This window comes from Mauremys reevesii, linkage group 6 (genome assembly GCF_016161935.1).
Source record: "Mauremys reevesii isolate NIE-2019 linkage group 6, ASM1616193v1, whole genome shotgun sequence".
In the NCBI taxonomy this organism is placed as follows: domain Eukaryota; kingdom Metazoa; phylum Chordata; order Testudines; family Geoemydidae; genus Mauremys; species Mauremys reevesii.
Genome location: NC_052628.1, coordinates 64705219 through 64728031, shown reverse-complemented (window position 1 = coordinate 64728031; position 22813 = coordinate 64705219). Strand labels below are relative to the sequence as shown.

The following is a 22813-nucleotide window of genomic DNA, read 5'->3' as shown; positions in this document are numbered from 1 at the left end:
ATGAAAACTGTTTGGCATTTAAATCTATGATTAATTCAACTTAAACTTTTTTTCTTTGCAGTTCACCTTTAAGGAATAACTGAGCTCTTTTTGCACAGCAATCAGAAAGTAAATAAACTAAGAAGGACAGTCCAGTAGGAATAAGCTGTAGAAGGTAACTAAAATTAAAGGTTTTAATTATAAATGGCTTTTCTGAATCTACAAATTATGCAGGCCATTCTTCTGAAAAATTACATTGTTTGTGACACTGACACAGGCATCTCACTCTTTAGAGACTGTTTTACAAGTTCTGAATCTACTTTCATACTGGATTAACAATTAAGAAGAGCTTCTAGCCTTAAAAAGACTTAATTTTAAGGATAGAAGCTCTTCTTATACTTGTTAAACCATTATGAAAGCTGGCTGGAGACTATTTTACAAACTGATATTGGAATCTCTCTGCCAGTGTAAAAAATGTTATACTTTACAGGTAGATGGTTGTATGCCCGGATTAGATTAAAAAGTGTCAATTGTAATTTAAAAAATCTCTTTGTTTAAGCAATCATAACCTCTGTCTGGTATTTCCTGGCAGTTACTGACCAGCTGGAGTTGGTGGGTTAAAGATCCAAGGCATTAACTGGCAGGAAATGATCTTCTAGCTAGTCCTTATGCCTGTTAATTCTTAAAATATTTTTATGGTTTAAGGAAGAAAAGCTCATTTTTAAAAGTAATTTCTGATTAAACTTAATTGTTGCCATGGACACTCTGTTTATAGTCCCAGGCCCAGATTCCGAGTCAAGATCCACCCAGTGAGAGGTTGCTAGAGGTGGGGAACAAGTCAAAGAACTTGTTTTAGGGATTCACAGGCTGACCTGGCCCTGGGCCCTAGCATAAATTAGAGCAGACTTGGGCTGCTTTGATTTATGTCAGCTTTTATCTCCAAGTAACAGGTATGGATGGGGATCTGGGCAGCAAAGCAGGGTGTGAGTGAAAGTACTTTTGGGCTCAGAATCAGGTGGTGAATCTATTGGATTCTGATGCTACCCCACCAACATAGTTTCTGCTGCTCATTGAGCTGGTTTTATTATGTTGACAGGAGAGCTCTCTCCTGTTGGCATAATGTGGCTACACAAGCCATCTTACAGCAGCACAGCTGTATTGGTACAGGTCTTAATTCTTAATTTCATTTTGTACTTTTTCCATTTATTTCTAAATAATTAAACTGAGAGAGGATCTCCTTTTCAACAGGGTCATGATCAATTCAGCTCTAGTCTTCCACAATCTCACACAAATACATCAGTATACTAGTGCTGTGAAGGATTTAACTATTTCCTGGGACAGATACTTAAGGGAAAGTTCACAGCTGCTGAAAATCTATTTTTCCATGTTTATTTTTAAACATGACACAAAGTTGTGCTTATATGGTTAAAAGCTCTATCTTTACCCACTACCTCAATTCCTTCAATTCCTCGCTATGTATGGTATTTTTAGGATCAAACCTTTCTAGGAGGCTTGCTTAGCTTGGCAATAAATATATCTCTAATATGAATATAAACAAAGACTTAAGATTTTATTTCTATTCATAGAACCCTCCAACATGCTGCTTCAGAATACTGATGTAAATCAGCTGCCATTGGTATTAAGAAATCAAATTTTGTATCACTAATAGAATTACTTTGCAGTAATTATTTGATGCAAAATATCCATTTCAGCTACGTATCACTCTTGTGTCTATAGAACTTCATGTGGATTTGGCAGGAAATCCTTTAGGTTAACATTCTAGTCTAAGACATGTGACCCAACATCTTAACGATAGGCTAAGACAGCTGTCAAACTCTTAGGGAAACTTTTATCCTCAGTCTTTGCTACCTGCAGGAGGTACGCAAGTAATTTTTGTATGAAGCATGCAGATAGATTAATTGGAGCTTTTTTGCACTAGACCACAAACAGTTTTTGCAGATACTTATACTTTGCATAGGCATAGCCTGTCTTGTTTGTCTGTCTTGGCTGGTAGATGCCCACTAGGTATTTCTTGTTTGGACTAATCCCAAATCTGCAAGGCTTCTTGAAACAGGAGACAAGACCCTATCAGACCCTGCTTTATATGTAAAACTTAGTGGACTGATTGCTGTTTTGGAATATCAGGTCTCCAGAGACTTTTGAATGAGGACTGGTAAAGCAGATGGCCCATAAGAGGCTCTCTGTCTTAAACAGTGGACAGCTCAGAAGCTTTTGAGAATCACTGCATTAGTGTTTTCGGGGCTACTCCTCTCCAGAACAATATATAAAGCTGCAGTTCCTGGAGAGATTCAGAACTCTGAGTGAGGAATTCATCCACATGAGCTGCCCTTCCTAGGTAGGATACGTCATGGTTACTGATACAATTTAGAAGTCCCTGCATTTCCACCATGCCAAAAGTTTGGAGGTCATTTGAGATATGAAGTGTTTGTGTACACTGTGGCCACTTGGACCTCAGAATCCTGAGGTTGACTAATGCCTTTGAAACAGATTATTGTTGTTAATCCCTCCCATCATGGGCCTGTCTTATAGCATCTGGTTCTGGCAACTCCTTTTTATCTGTTGTTTAATGGTCTGGATGCCAGCCTCAGTCAGAAAAGCTTTGTGTCTCACATACATGTATTCCATTTGTTTCTGGGATGCTGAATCATTTTCTTGAACCCTAATTACTCCATCATCCTGCTGGTGGGGTGGTCTAAACCTTGGACCTCTTCCTGGATACGTTGGTAAGGGAACAACACACTCCACTGTATAAATACATGGTCACCATTGTCCAATTTCACAAAATGCTGGAGGCTTAATTAGGATCAGCTGATTCCAACTTGGGGCTGCCTGAGACCTTTTTAAACCCTTCCCTGGGAGGAAGGAAAGGGGGAGAGTGGAGAGAGAAGGAGCTCTGCTGCCAGGAGTGTTGGAGCAGCAAGACAGTGAGCCTCACCAGGGGGAGAGGCAGTGCTCTCTCCCACAAGGGAATAAAAATACTCTAAACAGGACTGGTGGAGAGACGGGGAGCAGACTTCCCCTGTGTCCCAAGGGGGACCACATTACCCAAGCCAATCTCACCAGGGCTAAAAGCAGCAGAGGCTGGGGAGACTGAGAAGGTGCCTTGCCACAGTATGTTCTGTTGCACTCCCAGACCAGGGACAGTTTTAGAACTGGAATTTTATTAAACTTGGTGCAAAATAACCAACACATCCATCTTGCCCAAGACCCATTGCTGCTCAGTCCTTCTCTAGAGCACACACAACTTTGCTGCTGCAAACTAGAGCTACCCCTGTTGATTCTTTCAGGAGACCCTCAACCCTTAAAGGGACAGAGTACAGGTAACTCTAACCCTCATGTTCCCTTATGAGTGCTACATGTGCACTTTTGACACCTTATGGAAAGGAAAAGGAATAATGCTAAAAAAGATGTAGTGGTATTCATGACATATCTCTGAAAATAGGAAATTAAATTATGTACGACAATCTAATGTGGAAAGTCTGTCTCCATTTGTGTCATTTTAAATGAGATTGTGTACCAACAGCTGTTTCATATAATGGAAAAACTAACTATAGTAACTGGCAAATTATGACTAAGACTTTGAAAAAAAAGCCTTCCTAAAATAAGGCTTCTAAGCCAAGATTTTCAAAGGTATATAATTGCTGTCTGTTAGGCATCTAACATTGTCTAAGGTTCTGCTAGTTACCTGTGTTATTTTCAGAAGAGGGGATAAGCATGAATCAGGTCTTATAGGCATATTTCTGGGGACAAACAAATTGTAAAAATTATACATCTAATGGGAAATGAGCAGAATTCTGAAAGATATGCTGACACCTATCTTTAGCTTATTTGAATGGGAACAGCACTGAGCTTTGGGCACCTATGGGATTGCCATACAGGTGATGCCTCCTGGGGCAGTATAAATCCTGGTTCATGCCCAGTATCTTGTAACCCAATAGGGTGTGCAGACGGACTGGATATTTGCAGGTATAGAAAATTAGGCAGGGTCAGCCAACGCTTACCTTCCCAGGAGCAGGACCATGGAGTCTTCGCCAAAATATTGTGTGCATAAATTTAGGTATTTATTAGGGATTGTCCACACAGCTAGTTACTGTGTGGTCAGTCAGTGTGTGAACCTACAGTGCACCAGTTTGCTGTGCAGTAACGTCCCATGAAGACACTGCTGCAGTCCAGTGAAAGACCCAGAGTATGGGTTGGCACACTACAGTTTCAAGAAGTATTCTAAAAATTCCATCTCATGATCCTTACTTAGGCTCTCTGTAAAGATTACAACCTAACTTTGGTGCTCATTTTAAAAAATTTTGGCCTATTGTTACAGTGTAGTACAAAGGAGAGCTGTACAAACAGGGTCCTTTCCATCAGATCTGAAGGACAAATCCTGGCCATCATAGGGTGTAATGGAGAAATCTGAGGAGAATGTTCTGATTTCAAACAAATGCCACTTTAATTTACTCCATAGTTTAATCTATTATTGAAAAATTCTCACCATACATTGCTAAAAAAGCATTATTTTTATGCTGAAGTGAGACTTTTCTGGCAATAAATTCAATATATCCAGTATCTTTTCCAGTTTTCTTAACTAATCCTAATTAGGTAAGCGACTTAGGTGTTATGCTCTGTTTTTAAAAAAAGACTAATAAATTAATCATATATTAAGCCACTCGGTCAAAGTTTTTTTTTTCTTTCCTCCAAAATAGATTAGTTATTTAGTTTTGTAGCTTAAACATTGTGGGCTTTATTTATTTATTTTTTAAAAGCATACCATTCTCTTCTGATTTGTTTTTTTCATCACACTCACCAAGTACAGTAAGATACTCATGTGTGGAAATTACATATTAGTTAAAATCTAATCCTCTGAAAAACACTCGTAGGCAGAGAGAAATATCACATTGATATTTACTACAATGATAGACCTAGGCAGTCTCGCTGGAGCTGTGAAATTATGATCTATGACCTGATAACCAAAAAGGGAGGTGATCATTTAAATTCCAACATGCACAAAGCCTTGCTCAGTGAAGGTCACTTATAAATCAAATCAATGTCATTTCATAAATACCCCTAAACAACTGTATTCCATTATCTAAATGGGAAACAGAGCTGTTAATGGGTATCTAAGGACTGAAATCAATTTAGCTTACAGGCACTCAGCTGTTAGAACAGTTGTGAATGTGTCTGAATGTTAATAAACATTGATTAGTACTAATACCATACACGTTTTGCAATGGGGCTAGAATGAAACTTTTAAATCATTGAATGGTGGGGCTTGCTGATAAAGGTTCAGTGTTCTTTATGCCCTTCATATTAATCACTTCTAGGTTGTGCAGTGTTTACCATCACCTTTATATCAGAGCACTAGCAGTGCTAGGTTTGGGAGACTTACTCCCAAAGGCACTCTTTACATGTGATGCTGCTCTGAAGGACAATCTGACTCGGCTGTGATGTGCAAACAACATGCACTTCACACTGAAAAAGCTTCCATGGGAATAAGAGACTTGGAGCCATGAAGCAGACCTGTGGGGGATGATGCAGATATTTTGACATGGAGTTTGGAAGTTGCTTAATTATACAGCTCAACTACCAGTGTTGTTAGTCCAGCTGTGTTTTTCTTGTGTTTTTTTTTCCCAACGTGATGATGATAGTGGGAAGGGAGATCCTCTACTGTCAACTAGAGCAGAAGCAGAAAGACCAACTGAAAAACAAAGAAACATTTTGCTTTCCAAAACAGGTGACGAACTTGTCTGCTCCATGTTATAGGGGTAATTAGAAAATATGAAAAAATTAAAGCGAAGTCAATCTGGAAAGACTATATGTGACCGGGCGGGTCGGGGCTCAACCCTCCCAAGGGCGGAGGGGAGCCACACCGACCCACTCCACTACAGGTCCTCTGTCTCGCAGGGGCTGATCCCCTTCTGGGTTCCTGGCGACAAAGACACAGTCAGAAGGCTCAGTCCCCTGCTGCAGGGGCTGAGCAACAGTCAGTACCAGGAGCTCAGGCCCTCTGGGGCGGGACTGAGCAGCAAACAGTACAAGGTGGCTCAGGCCCTTTGGGTCAGGGGCTGAGCAGCAAACAGTACAAGGTGGCTCAGACCCTTTGGGTCAGGGGCGGTGGCTCAGACCCTTTGGGTCAAGGGCTGAGCAGCAAGCAGTACAAGGTGGCTCAGGCCCTTGGTTGCAGGGGCTGAGCAGCAAGCAGTACAAGGCGGCTCAGGCCCTTGGTTGCAGGGGCTGAGCAGTAAACAGTAGGCGTATAGGCCCAGGTCCTTACCTGGGTGAGGGGGAAAACTGCCACCCATGAGTGGGGTGGCAGGGGGGACACAGGCCTGCCCACTCCACTGTGTCCGAGCCCGGGGCCCTAACAGCGGCTATCACTGCCGCTGGTCAGTGGGGTCCTGACCGCAACACACTGACATCGGGACCTCTGCATCTGTAGCCTGACAGGGGTCAGCTACCCCTGGGCTACTTTCCATTTCCCCCTCAGGGCCTACCTCGTCGGTTGCACCGGATCCAGGCCAGTCAAGCTGCATAGGCTCCTCGGGACCAGGGCTTGGTGGCAGGTCCGGTAGCTCTGCCGGGAAGTCCGGCCAGGCGTGCTCAGGCGGCTCCTCCGGGTAACAGCAGGGAGGGGGAAGCCCCGGCGGCTCCTCTTCGTGGTGGGCGCGGGGGAGTTCCAGCGGCTCCTTCCTGGTACTGGTCACGGGCAAGCTTCGGTGGCTCCTCGTTGTACCGGGCGCGAGGAAGCTCCGGCCAGTCAGGACAGCTGCCTCGGGCCCTGGAGGGTTCCCAGTCAGGAGCTCCCGCCAGCACGTCTGTTCCCGGTTGTGGCTGGGCTCTGACTGAGCTTTGGCGGCCGGCTTTTATACTTCCTGTCCCGCCCCTTGACTTCCGGGGGGCGGGAACAGGTGGCGGTAGCTCTGCCCACTTGGGTGTCTGTACCGGTGCTCCCTCTGCTGGGAAAGAGGGGAGCCACACCGACTCACTACATACCCCCCCCCTCAAGTCTGGCTCCCGCTCGTCGGGGCCAGGCTCGTTCATTCCCCCGAGGCGGGATAGGAAGTCCGCATTGGCGTGGTCTTTGCCAGCCCGATGCTGGACGGTAAAGGCGTAGGGCTGCAAGGCCAGATACCAGCGCATGATGCGGGCATTGTTGTCCTTCATCCGCATCAACCATTGGAGGGGAGCGTGGTCGGTGACCAGTGTGAATGGTGCCCCGAGGAGGTAGAAGCGGAGGGCATCGCAGGCCCACTTCACAGTGAGCGCCTCCTTCTCTACTATGGCGTAATTCTTTTCCCGGGGAAACAACTTCCGACTGAGGTAGAGCACGGGGTGGTCCCTTCCCTCCACTTCCTGGGGCAGGACAGCCCCCAACCCTACCTCAGAGGCGTCTGTTTGAAGGATGAACCTCCGGTTGAAGTCCGGGCTGTACAGAACCGGCTCCTGACAGAGGCACCTCTGGAGCGTCCGGAAGGCAGCTTCGCACTCCGGGGTCCACCGTATCTGCCGGGGGCTGTCCTTGCTTAACAGCCCGGTTAGGGGGCACCGCGATGGATGTGGACTGTGGGATGAACCACCGGTAGTACCCGGTGAGGCCCAAGAACTGCCGGACATGTCGTTTGGTCGTTGGGGTGGGACAGTCCATGAGGGCTTGTACTTTCCCGACAAGGGGTTTGACCCGTCCTCCCCCGACAGTATAGCCGAGGTACGTGGTTTCCTGCCAGGCGATACGGCACTTCTTGGGATTAGCTGTTAAACCGGCCTGCCTCAGGGATCTCAGGACTGTGGCGACCCGGTTTAGGTGGTCTTCCCAGTGCCGGCTATAGACTACCACATCATCTAAGTAGGCGGCCGCATATTCACGATGGGACTGCAGCAGGTGGTCCATCAGTCTCTGGAAGGTCGCCGGGGCCCCATGGAGACCGAAAGGCATTCTGGTGAATTGGTACAGCCCGGTCGAGGTGGCAAAGGTGGTTTTCTCCTTCGAGGCCTCCTCGAGCAGGATCTGCCAGTAGCCTTTGCTGAGGTCGAGGGTGGTAATATATTGGGCCTCGCCAAGGCGTCCCAGTAGCTCGTCCACCCAGGGCATTGGGTAGGCGTCGAAGCGGGAGATGGCATTCACCCTCCGGAAGTCTATGCAGAACCGGCGGGTGCCATCTGGCTTGGGCACCAGGACCACTGGGCTACGCCATTCACTTTGGGATGGCTCGATGACTCCTAAGGCCAGCATGGCCTGGACTTCCTCCTCGACTTCTTGGCGCATCCGGTACGGCAGCGGCCGAGTTGTTTCCCTAACCACCTTCCCCGGCTCGGTCTGGATTGAATGGTAGACCCGAGTCGTGTGACCCGGTATCGCTGTGAAGGTTTTCTGAAAGGCCTGGAGGAGACAGTTGGCCTGCTTGCGCTGTTCGTCGGTAAGCGATTCTCCGAGGAGGGGCGCTGCAGGGTCTTCTACTTGGGGTATGCGGGGTCCCAGTTCCGGCTCGGGCGGATAAGGGTTGATCAACAAACCGTCCCGGTCACGCCAGGGCTTCAGCAGGTTACATGGTACCGTTGGGTCCCCTTACGTTTATCTGGTTGGCGAACCTCGTAGGTGACCGGTCCCACTTTTCGGGTTACTTCATACGGTCCCCTCCAGCGGGCCAACAGCTTGGACTCGCTCAAGGGCAGGAGGAGTAGGACACGATCCCCGGGGGCGAACTCCCGTGCCTGTGCCCCCTGGTTGTAGGCCCGCTCCTGTCGCCCCTGCGCCGTCCCTAAGTTCTCCCATGCCAGGGCCTCGGCCTGGGCTAGTTTGAGGACGTACTTCAGGAGGCCCTGGGTTGGGGAAGCTGACTGTTCCCAGGTCTCCCGCATCAGATCTAAGAGGCCTCGGGGTCGGCGTCCGTATAACAGCTAAAACGGGGAGAATTTGGTTGACGCCTGGGGGACCTCCCGGATGGCCAACAGCAGGGGCGGAAGAAACTGGTCCCAGTGGCGGAGCTCCTCCGGGGGGAATTTTCGCAACATCCCCTTGAGGGTTCGGTTAAATCGCTCCACCAACCCGTCCGTCTGCGGGTGGTACACCAATGTGCGGAGCTGTTTAACCCTAAGAGCTCGCACACCTGCTGTAACAGCCGGGAGGTAAAATTCGTCCCTTGGTCGGTCAAGACCTCCTTGGGCAGCCCTACCTGTGCGAAGATCTTCACCAGTTCCCCCGCTATAGCTCGGGCCGTGATGCTCCGCAACGGGACGGCCTCAGGGAAACGGGAAGCATAGTCCACGAGCACCAGGATGTATTGAAAGCCGGTGGCGCTTTTTGGGAGGGGGCCCAAGAGGTCCATAGCGACCCGCTCAAAGGGGGTCTCCATCAGGGGCATGGGGACCAGGGACGCCTTGGAGACCGGGAGGAGCGGCTAGTTGGCACTCCGGACAGGAGCTGCAGTACCTCTTCACATCCTCATAGACGCCCGGCCAAAAGAACCGGGCTGTGATCCGGGCGAGGGTCTTCTCCCGCCCCAGGTGCCCCCCGGCTGGTATATCATGGGCCAGCTTCAGCACGGCTCACCGATGACATTGGGGTACTAGCAGCTGAGTCTGAGGTTCTTGCGTGCGGGGATCCCGGTCGACCCTGTAGAGCCGGTCTCGGCGCAGCTCAAAGTGGGGCCACAGGGTGGCTCGCTGGGGGTCGGTAACGGCCCCGTCGACTGCCACCAGTTGCTCGTAAGCGCGGCTGAGCGTTGGGTCCGCCCGTTGATCCCGGCAGAAATCGGTGGTTAAGCGGGGTTCAGGGGTGAGCTCCCGCGGAGGCCCCCCGCCGTCCTCGCCCTCTGCCGCGGTCCCCGCAGCCTCGTCCTCAGCGGTCGGCAAGATCTCCTGGTGGTCTGCTTCCAGGGCGGGTGTGGCTCGGAGGACCTCCTCGAAGGCAGGCCAATCCCGACCCAGGATTACGGGGTACGTGAGGCGAGGGGCCAGACCGACCATCAGGCTCTGGGTGATGCCCGCGATCGTGAGGGGAACCCGGGCGCTCGGGTAGGGCCAGACGTCCCCATGGATACATTGTAGGTGTATTGTCCCCAGGCGGGAATCGGCGGGAGGTCCCAGATCCTGGCGGATTAACGTCTGGCCACAGCCGGAGTCAATCAAGGCCTGGATCGTCTGACCCCCGACAGCCACAGGGATGGTAAGTTTGGAATTCCGGGGTGGTCGGGCCCGACTGTGCCCTGCACACACTTGCCCGTAACTACAATCCATTGCTGGGCAGTCTCGCTGGAGGTGCCCTGTCTTCCCGCACCTGAAACGGACCGAGCTCCGGACGTCTGTTCTGGGAGACTGCTCCCCTCAGGCTCTGAGGGGGGCTTCATTGGGCCCCCAGGGGCCCCTGGCCAGGGTGTGTTGGCCCGGCCAGGGGGACCAATTCAGGGCACCGGCTCCGGGGCTCCGGACGAGGGTCCAGTCTGCGGCCCGGGTGCCGTGGTCCGCTCAGGGGGTTCCCCTTCTTCTCACTGCGGGAGAATTCAGGCCCGGAGCTGGGAGGCCGAAGGGCGGGCCCCACCGGAGTCTTGGCGGCGAGGAAGTCCTCCATAAGCGAGACCGCCGCGGCCAATGTCGCGGGCCGGTGGCGGAGCACCCAGGCCCTCCCTCGGGCAGGCAGGGTGTGGACGAATTGCTCAAGGACGACCTGTTCGACTACTTCCTCGGCTGTCCTGGCGTCCGGCGGTAGCCACCGCCGGCATGCCTCCTTCAAGCGTTGGGCCACCAGCCGGGGGTGGGTGCCCGGAGGGTACGTCTTGCTCCGGAACCGCTGCCTAAAGGTTTCTGGACTGACGTCCAAAGCGTCTAAAATTGCGGCCTTTACCCGGTCATATTCCTTGGCTTCCTCTGTCGCCAGTCCGCGGTAGGCCGTCTGTGCCGCCCTGGTCAAGTAGGGGGCCAAAAGGGTAGCCCACTGATCTCGGGCCCACCCGGCGACGAGGTCCACGCGTTCAAAAGTGACCAAGAAGGCCTCAGGGTCATCGTCCGGGCCCATCTTGGTCAGTCGCAAGGGGGCAGCTAAGCGTGGCGTCCCAGCGTTCTCCCCTGCTGGCCCCGCAGCAGGGCGAGGGAAGGTGGCCACCAGCTATTGCAGCTGGTTCCCCAGTTGTTGCACTAATTGCTGCTGCCGCTCCAGTTGAGCCACATGTTGCTCTTGCTGGAGCTGGAGATGGGTGGCATCTCTCTGTCGCTGCTGCTCGAGTTGGGCGGCATGCTGCTGCTGCTGCTGCTGCAGCAGCTGGGCCGCCTGCTGCCGCTCTTGACTCTCTGTGAGGAGCTGGAACCACCGCTCCATGTCCATACTCCAGCAGGGAGTGGGTGGGCAGCTGCCACCCCCTCTTCTGACCCCTTCTCACAGGGGTTAGGGGTTCAAGTCCTTGGTCAGGTGCCACGTGTGACCGGGCGGGTCGGGGCTCAACCCTCCCAAGGGCGGAGGGGAGCCACACCGAGCCACTACAGGTCCTCTGTCTCGCAGGGGCTGATCCCCTTCTGGGTTCCTGGCGACAAAGACACAGTCAGAAGGCTCAGTCCCCTGCTGCAGGGACTGAGCAACAGTCAGTACCAGGAGCTCAGGCCCTCTGGGGCGGGACTGAGCAGCAAACCGTACAAGGTGGCTCAGGCCCTTTGGGTCAGGGGCTGAGCAGCAAGCAGTACAAGGTGGCTCAGGCCCTTTGGGTCAGGGGCTGAGCAGCAAGCAGTACAAGGTGGCTCAGGCCCTTTGGGTCAGGGGCTGAGCAGCAAGCAGTACAAGGTGGCTCAGGCCCTTGGTTGCAGGGGCTGAGCAGCAAGCAGTACAATAGGCTCAGGCCCTTTTGCTGCAGGGGCTGAGCAGTAAACAGTACAACGTGGCTCAGGCCCTTTGGGTCAGGGACTGAGCAGCAAGCAGTACAAGGTGGCTCAGACCCTTTGGGTCAAGGGCTGAGCAGCAAGCAGTACAAGGTGGCTCAGGCCCTTGGTTGCAGGGGCTGAGCAGCAAGCAGTACAAGGCGGCTCAGGCCCTTGGTTGCAGGGGCTGAGCAGTAAACAGTAGGCGTATAGGCCCAGGTCCTTACCTGGGTGAGGGGGAAAACTGCCACCCGTGAGTGGGGTGGCAGGGGGGACACAGGCCTGCCCACTCCACTGTGTCCCAGCCCGGGGCCCCAACAGCGGCTATCACTGCCGCTGGTCAGTGGGGTCCTGACCGCAACACACTGACATCGGGACCTCTGCATCTGTAGCCTGACAGGGGTCGGCTACCCCCGGGCTACTTTCCATTTCCCCCTCAGGGCCTACCTCGTCGGTTGCACCGGATCCAGGCCAGTCAAGCTGCATAGGCTCCTCGGGACCAGGGCTTGGTGGCAGGTCCGGTAGCTCTGCCGGGAAGTCCGGCCAGGCGTGCTCAGGCGGCTCCTCCGAGTAACAACAGGGACGGGGAAGCCCCGGCGGCTCCTCTTCGTGGTGGGCACGGGGGAGTTCCAGCGGCTCCTCCGGGTACTGGTCACGGGGAAGCTCCGGTGGCTCCTCGTCGTACCGGGCGCGAGGAAGCTCCAGCCAGTCAGGACAGCTGCCTCGGGCCCTGGAGGGTTCCCAGTCAGGAGCTCCCGCCGGCACATCTGCTCCCGGCAGTGGCTGGGCTCTGACTGAGCTTTGGCGGCCGGCTTTTATACTTCCTGTCCCGCCCCTTGACTTCCGGGGGGCAAGAACAGGTGGCGGTAGCTCTGCCCACTTGGGTGTCTGTACCGGTGCTCCCTCTGCTGGGCAAGAGGGGAGCCACACCGACTCACTACACTATACCAATCCACAAAGGTCTGAATGGTACTCCTGGGGGAATTTTGTGCATGTGCAGAATTCATGTCCCTTGCAGACTTCTTTGCTTCCCCACAGAAAAATGACTTTGTGATAGGGAAGCTGCAAGAGCAGTTATGCACTACTCCCTTGCAGCACATGTACATAGTTTCAGGCACCTGGAGTAGCTGGAGAGGTAAATCAGTGCAGGGGTGGCAACACCCCAGCTAATGGCTCCTACCCTGAGCCAGGATCAGCTGCTAGTCCCGGCTGGGCTGGAGGCAGGAGAGGATGGGACTTCCTCTTCCCCTGCAAGGAGTGGCTGGGGATTTGTCAGACCCACCCCCAGAAACCTCCCCCAGCTGCAGGGAGCTCAGCATCTCCCTTTCTTCCTACCTCCATCACTCATCAGCTGTGGGTAGAGGGATCACTGTATGGGGAACTGCTTCCCCCCTCTACCCAACCCCCATGAATCTGGACCTCCCATACCCAGACACCCCTGCCAAGCCTCACCTATTCCCAGAACTCACCTAGCACTCCATACCCATACCTCACACCATTTAACCTCAACCCCTGCATCTGAAGCCCCCATGAATCTGGACCCACACCCCTGCACACAGACCCCGACTGAGCTCCCTGTACTCAATGCCACCCTGCTGAGCCCCACCCCCTGCACTACACTGAGCCCCCACATACAGACCCCCACTGAGCCCCCACTACTCAACCCCAACTAGCTGCACCCAGACTCCTCTGCTGAGACCCCCATACCCAGGCCCCTCTGTAGAATTTTAAAATATTGTGCATAGAATTTTTAATTTTTTGGCACAGAATGCCTTCAGGAGTAGAGAGGCAGTGGAGTGTGCAAGCACTATCTTGCCACTCTGAAATATTGGCTGAAAAGAAAGCTCTTCGAGAGAAGCGATTTTGACTCTGCATCCTAAAATGGAGTCTCTTCAGAAATGTGTGCCCTCAGAAAAAGAGAAAGTGAATTGTTTTTTGGGAAGCTGCCAGGTGTTCAAGAGTGTCCAGTAAAGAGTAGAGAAAAGACCACATGGAATCAGAGTTTGAAGAAACAAAGGAAACTATGAAATAAATGTCTAAACTTGCAAAATACTCATTAAAAACAATCTTGGGCTGGAACAAAATTTGAAAGCACTTGGGAATTAAGTTAAGGTTTGAAATATGCATATCCTTGGAACATCAGCTTTTTTTTTTTTTTTTGAGCCACAAGCCATAGAAAAGCAAATAACCAGCGGACACTCCAAAGGATCCCATATATATAATAAAAATAGGAATTATAGAATCCCTACATGTAAAAACAAAGTGTACAATGGAGGCAGCACTACTACTACCTTGTGTAATATGTAACAGGAAATGATTGCTGAAAGCAACTGAACCCGTAAGGGGAATCACTTACCAGAATTAACATATTATTTTTCTCTGGTCAAACCCCTGTCACGCAGGTTCATTCAATAGTTTGTATGTCTTAGAAAGGCCATAGAAAGAGTCAGGATTAGAAACAGCTATATTATTTCTAGCAAAATTGCAGATTATCTCCTGGTTTATTAGTTCAGCTAAAGCCCTGCTGGAAAAAACCCTTAAAACCAACTGATCTAGCTCAGCTGAATTATCAGAGGATGAAAGTGCTAATGTTTAAATAATAATTACTGCAAATAAGAGAATTTTAACTTTAGGGTGTGTCTACACTTTGAGTTGGGGGTATGATTCCCTGCTCAAGGAGGCATTCCTCTGCTAGCACTCTCATTTAGCTAGCATGCTAAAAATAGCCACAGAGGCACGAGAAACAGGAAAAGCCACCAGAGTACATGCCTAGGGTCTTGGATGGGTACACACTTAGGATGGGTAATACTAGCTTCTCGCACTGTTGCGGCTACATTCTATTTTTAACATAGTAGGCTAAATCCAGAGCGAGTGCATGTTTCCCTGAGCTGGGAATCACACCCCCATCTCAAAGTGTAGACATGCCCTTAGTTGCCAAACATCTTACTCTATTGCAGATGGATTTACTTTCTATCAATCAATGGAATGCTTTCCCCCCCACCCTTCTTCTGTTATAATTGTGTATAGCTGTATTACGATGGCAGTGCATACACAGTGAAAGAAAATTATGAGATTCTTGTGGCCATAGTAAGACAAAACTTACATTTTCAGCAAGTTAAGTTTGACATCTCCCTATTAAAAAGTGGCCAAAATTTTCATATTTGGATAGTTAGGCACCTAAATAAAATGTCTTTCTTGCATTGGGGATGCTCCAAATTGTAGCCAATACTTGAGGAAGAGAAACCCCTCTTAGCATAAAGAATCATAGGAAGATCTCTCAGGTTTCTGCTTACAAAGGGAGCAGTAAAGATTAATTTTAACCCCTTTCTACCTAGCATACAGCTCAGGTATTATGAATCTAGTAGTAAAGTTTTTCAGATCCATAATACCTCCAACCATACTGTATTTCATGTTCAGCCTATAGGCTTATAGCCAGGGCTAAATTTGGCCATGTGTTCTTGCTCCAGGCTATTACTAGTAGTATTTGTATTGCAGTAGGGCCCAGATGCCCAATTCAGGATCAGGGTCCTGTTGCTTTAGGTGACATACAGAAGACTAGGAAAACACAGGGCCTTGTATTGGTGCCAAACACAAATATTCCCCCTCTTCTCAGTGGCACAAAGTCATCTTACATGAGACTGGAGCACAGGTATTGAACATGTGTGGCAAAGTGACTCATCAAGACACCCATGGGAGTTATCACTTTGGTCTTGGTCTCCCTGTGATTTACATGATGTAGCATTGAATTTGCAAAGGAAGAAGACAGGAGACATAATTAACAAAGTGGAGCCACATTGCTGTGGTACCAATGCAAAGGCACCAGAGATGCAGTGCAAAGGGACAAGGAAAGGCCTCTTTGGATCTTGGGGAACTGCCAGTTTCTGAGACAGACCAGTACAGGTGAATCTCTGTAAGAATGTCTCCCCCACATCCCTCTCCTGTGGGTTTTACCTTGGATAGGAATGATCTGGGTCAGAATTGCCTTAGTGTAGCTAAAGTTATGTGTTGTGGGGGAAGTACACTTGCCTAATCTTCCTTTCCCAGAAAGTGTGTCAGATTGATGTGGGTAACCTAATTAATATGAAAAAATGGAAGAGAGAAATTGTGAGCACAACTAGAGTTACAAAGTCACCTGCATTGATGCATGTCATGGCAATATGTGAAGATGATAGCAGTAATTGTGGATACTTAGTGTGGCTCTGCTGCTCTCATGACAAAACCAGTCATCTTCTCTGAAAGTTGAATGGATAGAAAGGTTGTTCACAGCCTGGGTCAGTTGGTGCCTTCACACTGGGGACCACCATCTTCATGGTGTTTGTCTTCAATAAAAAAAGGGGAAATTAGGTTAAGGCTTTTTAAATTAATAATATTCATTCAGCCACAGAGCAATTTAACACATGGAGAGCCTGCCAGATCTTGGATATATGCAGAGGGCTAGTACCACACACTAACAGGTTGCAGACTGATGCAGAAGTACCGTGAGAGAGATGCATTATTTGCTTTTATATCCATTGTGGAGAACTATTGCTGCTGCTCATTTAATAGGATTTTGGTGAAATAGGTGATTCTACTTCAATATACTGATTATGTTTCATATAAAGAGTTAATAAGGGTATTGAATTAAGGAACAGATGTTGGTGTTGGTAATTCAGCTGCTGCTCTTCTTCCAGGTCCCAGTAATGAACTATGACTTGGAAGAAGTTTTATTACTATAGATTTATTATTGCTGTCCTTATGGTGAAATTGGTGGTTAACAGTGAAATAAGCTTAATTATTTCTGGATGCTATAATATTTAGAAGAGTTATATGAGGAAAGAGATGACAAAAGCTAAAAGCAAGCTTTTAGGAAGCCTGGCGATAAGACAAAACTTGAGGGATAAAGAGGAAACAGACAACAAGAGGCGATACTAATTCAAAGAAAAGTAGAGGAGAGTGAGAGACAGAAAAGGTAGTGACACACTACTCATTGGCAGGAAAAGCAGCCTCAAACTGTTAGTACCTGTAGGGGAAGTTTAAATAATCTGATATATGCATTGTGATTTTTTTTTAATTAAAATATTTTTTGAAAGACCACTAGGGGATAGGAGAAGGGAAGGGAGCCTCATATGTCTTAGAATAACTTTCAAATAGACTTTTAGAGCACTTTTTAAAAAATATATATGCTCAGGATTCCAGAACTTGTTCTCCTATTGAGATTCAAAGCCTTTAGCAAATTCAGCTTCATGCCCAAGCATTTCTATTATGGCATAATAGCAAGGACTTTAAAACATTTCTGACTCTGGGGGTTTTAAGTTAATAATGGCCTCTGCAATGCTTCCAATGTATTTATAGTTTTTGATCTAAGATAGACATAGTTTGTCTTAAAAAAAAAGTTGAAATTTTTAGGAATTTTTTTGCTCAGCTACCAAGAACAACACTCACATGGATCATCAGTTGTTGAGCTCCTAAAAGAAATTAGAGGAAACATGTTATTTAATATATGCATAGGTTAAGTTTATTTTTTCCAGATTGTTTTTAAACCAACAATTTTTGAAGTTGTAGTTTAGATAAGAGAATAAAGTAACTTAACATGATATATTTCTGGTTGAAGGTTTTTATATTTCAAAGTTATATAGTCCCTTCCTACAAACTCTATACAACACAGTGCTATCTCTATGTCTTTGTGTCAAAGCATAAATAATAGAGCCTATAATTTGAATTGATATGCATTATTAAATAAGAATTGAAGATAATATGGCCTTAGGGACATTGTTTTTGGTCTTCTTGCATTACTTTATTGTATATTTGAAAATATTTTAAAAGAAAGACATGGAATAACCAAATGTAATTCTGATCTAAACTTCTCGGTATAAAAGGAACTTTGATGCTGTCAGAAAAATATGCTTTTCTTTTGAGGAGCAAAATGAAAACCATTGATTAGGTTCTTATTTTTCTAATTTTCAAACAATTTGTTGTACTGTATACTTACCTTTTATATGCCTGATGATAATTATGACATTCCAGGTTGCAATCCAGACCTATGAGGGGCTGTGTCACCACCTGCCCTTGAGTGCCTCACAATGTTTTGCTGCTATATTCCCATCTGGGTCTCTCCAAACAGCCTGCCAGCATGCAGGTCACACCCTCAGGCCTGGTCTACACTATGCGTTTAAACCGATTTTAGGACCGTTAAACCGATTTAACGCCAGACCCGTCCACATTAAGAGGCCCTTTATATCGATATAAAGGGCTCTTTAAACCGGTTTCTGTACTCCTCCCTAACGAGAGGAGTAGCGCTAATACCGGTATTACCATATCGGATTAGGGTTAGTGTGGCCGCAAATTGACGGTATTGGCCTCCGGGCGGTATCCCACAGTGCACCACTGTGACCGCTCTGGACAGCAATCTTAACTCGGATGCAGTGGCCAGGTAGACAGGAAAAGCCCCGCAAACTTTTGAATATCATTTCCTGTTTGCCCAGCGTGGACCTCCGATCAGCACGGGTGGCGATGCAGTCCGAAATCCAAATCCAAAAAGAGCTCCAGCATGGACCGTACAGATGTGATCGCTGTATGGGCAGACAAATCTGTTCTATCAGAGCTCCATTACAGAAGACGAAATTCCAAAGCATTTTTAAAAAATCTCCAGACAGAGGCCACAGCAGGGACTCAGCACACTGCTGCGTGACAAGCGTAATGGAAAGCCAAAGAATCAAATGGACGCTCATGGAGGGAGGGAGGGAGGGGGTACTGAGGACTCCAGCTATCCCACAGTCCACAGCAGTCTCCGAAAAACATTTGCATTCTTGACTGAGCTCCCAATGCCTGAAGGGTCAAAAACATTGTTGCGGGTGGTTCAGGGCATAGCTCGTCAATTTACCCCCCACCCACCCACCCCCAGAAGTAAAAGGGAAAAAATCATCTCTTGACTCTTTTAAATGTCACCCTATGTCTACTGAATGCTGCTGGTAGACGCGATGGTGCGGCAGTGAATTGCAGTATCCTCTTTCCCCCTCCCTGGTGGCAGATGGTGCAGTATGACTGATATCCGTCATCATCATCAGCCTTGTGGCAGATGGTGCAGTGCAGAAGGACTGGTATCCATCCTCATCATCAGCCCATGAGTGCTCCTGGCTGGCTTCAGGTGAGGTCGGCCGGGGGCACCTGGGTAAAAAACTCCAGGTCATTCCCAGTAGATGGTACAGAATGGCTGGTAACCGTCTTCATCATAGCAACAGGGGGCTGAGCTCCATCAGCCCCCGCCCTTCATGTGTAAAGAAAAGATTCTGTACTGCCTGGACTATCATAGCAGCGGGCTGAGCTCCTCTCCCCCACACTGCTGTCCTGTCTGGACTATCATAGCAGCTGGAGGCTGCCTTCCCCTCATTTTATCTCACTAACAAGTCACTGTTTCTTATTCCTGCATTCTTGATTACTTCATCACACAAATGGGGGGACACTGCAACGGTAGCCCAGGAAGGCTGGGGGAGGAGGGAATCAACAGGTGGGGTTGTTGCAAGGGCACCCCCTGTGAATGGCATGCGGCTCATCATTTCTGCGGGATCTGACACGGAGTGGCTGTGCTCTCTGGTTCTCTGGTTCTCTAGTACACTTGCCCCATATTCTAGGCAGGACTAATTCTATTTTTAAATACCAAAAAGGAGGCATTGACTCGGGGAGTCATTCCCATTTTTGTCTTTTGCGCCCCCGGCCGACCTCAGCCAGGGGCACCCATGACAGCAGCAGACAGTACAGTACAGAAGGACTGGTAACCATCATCTCATTGCTAATTTACAATGGAAGCAGATGGTACAGAACAGCTGATAACTGTCTCTACTATCATGCAAAAGCAAATGAATGCTGCTGTGTAGCACTGCTGAATCGCCTCTGTCAGCGGCATCTAGTACACATACGGTGACAGTGACAAGAGGCAAAACAGGCTCCATGGTTGCCATGCTATGGCGTCTGCCAGGGCAATCCAGGGAAAAAGAGCGCGAAATGATTGTCTGCCATTGCTTTCCCAGAGGAAGGAGTGACTGACGACATTTACCCAGAACCACCCGCGACAATGATTTTTGCCCCATCAGGCACTGGGATCTCAACCCAGAATTCCAAGGGGCGGGGGAGACTGCAGGAACTATGGGATAGCTACGGAATAGCTACCCACAGTGCAACGCTCCAGAAATCGATGCTAGCCTTGGACCGTGGACACACCCCACCGAATTAATGTGCTTAGTGTGGCCGTGTGCACTCGATTTTATACAATCTCTTTTACAAAACCGGTTTATGTAAAATCGGAATAATCTCGTAGTGTAGACGTACCCTCAGTGTCTGTGTATAGCTGCAACCTTCCAGTACACTCCAGTCACACTCAGGCTTCCACCAGCCTTGTTAGCACACGGAGGGTGACCCCAACATACTGCCAGTCCCGGATTTCGTCCCCCCCCAATCACGTGATCTGTACTAGGCAGCCCTCCCCTGGACAGTCCAGGTATATTAGGCCCGTTGCCCCTCAAAGGAGATAAAGATACAACAGTTTGTCACCTCAAATGGAATTACCCACACAATTAACAACACTTTTTTTTTATCAAAGAACAAAACAAGTTTATTTAATTAAGAGCTGTTTTAAGAAAGTACAAGTTATTGAGGCATAAAATCGGAAATGGTTACAAGAAAAACAAAGACAAATTTAGAAAGCATTTTAACAAACTAGACTTGGTTCAAGAAAAGTCCCTTACCACATGTTCCAGTAATTTTGCTGACTAAACTCTCAGGCCTGTATCTGTTTCCAAATTTCAACTTTTTTTTTTTTTGGGTCCCTTTAGGTGAAAGATAGACTTGGGTGTTTTTGTTCCTCGTGTTTATAGTTGTCACCCTTTGAAATGCATTTTCCTGAAGTGATCTCCTACATAAATTTCTTTCCAACTGTGACCAAAGAGACATTGACTATGGTGGAGGATGTGCCATGCTCTTTCTTTTCACCTGCTTATGCTGAAACAAAGATTTGCCTTGTCTCTTCTCTTCCCTTCCTTCCAGGCCAAGGAATGGCCGCTTGATAGGTGATGGCCCATCAGCTTTGACACCTGGGTAGAAGCGTCAGCTTGTCCTTTGACTTTGAGAAATAGGTTTAACCACTTCCTAGACTTGTCTGGTAAGCACACTTCAGTCATGATTTCAGCTTATCTTCATAATTTTACATATAATGTTACTACATACATTACACCATATTATTGACCAGCAAGTTATTAGTTTTCTAATGATACTTAGTACAGCATATTTTGTACAAATTTTATTACAGTGATGTGTAGGGTGTGAATACAGGGGTTCATTCCACCACAGTGGTTGGACTATCTTCCCTGGATTCAAGATACTCCATCTGTTCTATCTCTGAAGTTTTTCTTATTATATCAAAGCAACAGAACTCCTGAAGATATTTTGTCAGGATTCTCATTCCTTGGGCTTGTGCACAGGGTAGAAGGAACTCCTCAACTCTAAGGATTTATTTGAACCGTATGGGATAGGAGTGGGTTAAGGCACAACCACTCCCTACAGTGGTGGTGCATGTCACCTTTAGGTTTAAAAGTCGCATTTGGAACCTTCTAGTTAACTCCAGATTTGAGCAGGACATAAAGGTTCAGCAAAGAAAAATCAGTAAATTATTAAACAAAATGACTGAAAAATCAGTGCCTCAAAAAGTTAGAACAATCTCTTTGAAAGGTAAAACTAGGCAAAAAACCCCAAAAAGGTTCCCTCCCAAACACAGAAGGGAGGTAGGTGACTGCAAATCCTACCACAGTTCTGTCCTCAGAGAAGCAGAATTACAAGGGTAATAATTTCATGTTATCTAAAGACACCATCTTTGGAAGCTTTCAAAGCCCTGGGTTTCTGATGTTTTGGAGAGGGAAGTTAGACTGCCTTAGCTTACGTTGATGATGATGCTGTGGCCAAGTGCCCTGTGTCGGGGGAAACTAAGCTTCTTGAAGTCAATCCTTGATTTGAAAGTTTTGTAAATTGAGTGTTTCACTTCTTGGCTATGTTGGAAGGGGGGCCATTTGATAAGACACACATCTAAAGGAAGGCAGAGTGACTCTTGACTCCTTCATCTTCTGTAGATAGGTTCTTGCTGGTATAGAGTAGATCCTATTCCATGTCTCTTGGTGGAACCTTGAGATCTGCAGCCTAGCAGCTGAGTGAACATTCACCCCTGAAACAGAGCTCTTGCTACCATATGCCTACATCACAGGACTCCTGTACCTGATATTGTATCACAGCCAGGCTTTCAGGCACTAGCTTTTTAAATTCCTGACATTTGTCCTATGAAAGAGATTCAATAAGGGCAAATACATTTTTCCAGAGCTTGTACCTTTTGACCATGAAAGTTTGGTTATCTGAATTGTGAAAGGTAGCAGCTGCACACTGAACTTTGTTCAAGAAATCCAAGTACCAAAGCTCAGGGTTGTGGGGTATAGGTACCATATGTTTACAACTGGCCTTTGTTCTGCCCATGGGCACTACAGATCCTGAGTTCTCTGGTGAGTGGGTGGAGGACATATTTTTTTACCCCTTTCAAGTCAGAGCAGTGATCTTAGATGTCCCCACCCCCACCTTCTTCACCTGTTGGCCCAAAATAGGGTGGAAGGATACAGTAGCCCTACTGAACAGGGTTTTGTGGACCAAGTACCTCTGGATTGTGGCTCCTAAAGATACCTGTCTCAGATTCACTTGACTTAGCCCATCTTTCAAGAAACTTGCTCTTATGCAAATAGTTCTAGCAGAAATCGAGTTGAACATGATATTGATACCACAGGCTGCTGAAAAAGAAGTGAAATCTTCAGGAACCACTCTTTTCTTACCCTAAAACCACGTGAGCTCTCTCTAAGTAGGATTGGGCAGTGCTAACACTTCGCTAAGAGACTTGCAAGAAACAGCTAGGTGCCTGGACCAATCCACATCTCTAAAGCCATATGATAATGTAGAGCCAGGATCGTGTCAAAGTTTAAGAGTT

General features: G+C 48.1%; 1 long non-coding RNA gene across 6 annotated transcripts in view; it reads left to right on the top strand.

The window, feature by feature from the left end:
- LOC120407362 overlaps positions 1-22813 on the top strand; it is a 75246-nt gene that overhangs the window by 29734 nt on the left and 22699 nt on the right. For 2 of the 6 annotated variants that reach the window (XR_005599916.1, XR_005599917.1), the window contains 2 exons: positions 62-154; positions 20845-20959. This is a non-coding gene — a long non-coding RNA (uncharacterized LOC120407362). Of the gene's footprint in view, positions 1-61; positions 155-5639; positions 5784-10050; positions 10150-20844; positions 20960-22813 lie in introns of those variants that run through there. The other 4 variants (XR_005599914.1, XR_005599913.1, XR_005599918.1 and 1 more) reach the window with 3 other exon arrangements.